Raw genomic sequence first — 2,500 nt, forward strand, 5'->3', positions numbered from 1 at the left:
TCATTCATTTGGATTCCCGCTGTATGAAGAAATTAAAGGACGGCGGAAGTGGAAACAATTCACAAAGGGATTAAACTGTTTAAAACACATGCTCAAAGTAAGCTGGATTTTGTCGATGTGTTTATGTGGATTCAAAAGTCGTAAATAATCTACAAAATGGAGGAGACCGATCTGATCGGAGCAACTGTGACAAATAATCCAACTGAAACCGGCATGGACAATGATATGTTTTAAAAATGCGCTTATCCAGACAAGAAGAAATTGAAATATTTCTATTAAAGAAAGAATTATACATTTCTGTCTTTTTATGCCTTTAATACTAACTTGAATTTTTATAAAAATTAATTAATAAATTATTTTTTATATTTTATTGTAATGTAGAGACAATGCTTTTAGTGACAATCATGTATTGCGTTACAATTATATGTAAGTCTAAATATGATATTTGGCCTCAAATCATCTGAGGCCTGGCGCCCCAACTGCGATCTTTGTCCCCCCCCCAGGTTAGGAACCACTGGCCTATCAGGCGCTTGCAAACACGTTGGTAAGGATCAATATCTCTGTGATGAATGAATGGACAATCATAGACTGTACTGAAGTAGTGGACACAACCCATCTGTTTGCAGTTCTGAAGCCTTACGTTTGGTATTTCGTCCGTCGCCATCTTGGTTTTTGGAAGCAGAAGTGACAGGAGAGTGTAAATCAAAGTACAAATGAACGCTGAACAAATTATTTTGACACCATGGAACTAAGTTGTTAAACTTGTTATCAATGTATCTTTAAATCCACATGTTGAAAGATTCATATTTCACCAACAGAGAATTTGATCATCGACATAGAAGATGTTTTTTGTGAACTGACAGCTCATCAGAACAGAAACACTATATCTGTCCCCACGTTTAATCTGAGGAGCTTTACTTTGTGTTTCATGCATTTCTGTAAATGTTCCTAACTATGTGAACATATTATAAAGTGCCAACTTAAGAGACAAACAGTGCATACCATTTCACAACATTCGCAGCTCTTGTAATGCGTTAGATTTTGTTACAGAGCATCTTCTGCACAGAAGTTGGCAATCATAGAAAACACTAAGCAAGCATCATGTAAACAGAGAGTGAATCCCAACAGACACCTGCAAAAACTTTGGTAGTGATTAATATTCTCTTTAGTGAATTAATGGACATCATAGACTGTTTATACAGTAAGAAGTAGACAAAGTGAACGATGCATCAACCATTTCTTTGCCGTTTCAAAGCCTTGAGGTTGGTATTTAGGTCGTCATCATGTTGGTTTTTGGAACAGGAAGTGACACACAGTCTGAGAAAGACTTTGATACCGGGTCTGCATGGAACTGAGTTGTGTATATTTACTTATCAATATATCTGATTATTCACGAGGTAGCATCCGATATGAGTGTTTTTTACCGTCGCCATCTTGGTTTTTGAAACAAGAAGTATAACAAAATAGTTAACCAACATTTTTACACCCATGATATAAGTTTATCCATCAATTTATCTTTACATCCACTTGTCGAAAAATACATATTTCTGCTTCAAGAGGGCAGGTATACTTCTCTTAGCTAGAAAAGGTGAACTAACAGTACGAGAGTAAGACTTGCAAGATGCAAAATGATAGGTCTGAAGCTCGGGACCCTTTTGGCCTTTTGCCTTACAGTGATCGTTATCGGGGACATTTGAAGCACAGCTCCTTTCGACCAGAAACCAGGAAAATAATGACCTTTTAATGATGTTTGAGTCGTGTGGCGCAGTGGAGTAGTGCGTTGGTGTTCAGATCAGAGGAGCACAGGTTCAAACCCCCACTGCAATCAGCATGTCGTTGTGTCCCTGAGACACTTCCCCCCAAATTGCTCCTGTGGGGATTGGCCACAGTATTGAGTATGTAAGTCGCTTTGGATAAAAAAGTCTAACAAGTAACATGTAATGTAACGTGATGAGCTCCACCGAGACACATTTATTTAATCAAGTTCATAGTCAGTTTATACCTTTCTCCTTGAAACAAAAACATGATTTTTGTCTAAAGGAGCATTTTTATCTTAATTTAAAAGGATGTTAAATGACCTAAACAGACAGGAAGTGTACCTACTTAGTATTATAATCCATTATAAAGTGCAGATTCAGATTCAGATAACATTATGTTCATTCAATTTACATAAAATGGTAATTTGTCTTTGCCACTGACAAAAAAACAACACTCACCAGAAATATTTTACATTAAAAAGTCTAAAATGTACCTAGTGGCAGTCCTAAGTGCAGACATTATACTCATAAATATTAATACAAATAAAGACATAAATATACATTAAGTTGTGAAAGTAGTGTCTTTGTTTCGAACTATTGGGAGAAGGAGAAACACATTGCTGGTTTGGGTCTTTTCACAGGATTTGTTTTCGCTAAATAGGAATATAGCCCTACGGAAGTGTAGCACATGTGTGCACTAGATAACTCATAATGACATGCTGGATTTGCAGAGGACATTCAGG

At 36.6% G+C, this 2,500-nt stretch overlaps 1 protein-coding gene across 1 annotated transcript in view; it reads left to right on the forward strand.

The window, feature by feature from the left end:
• The window catches only part of LOC307027962 (SH3 and multiple ankyrin repeat domains protein 2-like), a 283,457-nt gene that overhangs the window by 202,251 nt on the left and 78,706 nt on the right, over window positions 1-2,500 (forward strand). The window lies entirely within an intron of this gene.

The sequence above is a fragment of the Notothenia rossii genome (genome assembly GCF_949606895.1).
Source record: "Notothenia rossii genome assembly, chromosome: 2".
Taxonomy (NCBI): Eukaryota; Metazoa; Chordata; class Actinopteri; order Perciformes; family Nototheniidae; genus Notothenia; species Notothenia rossii.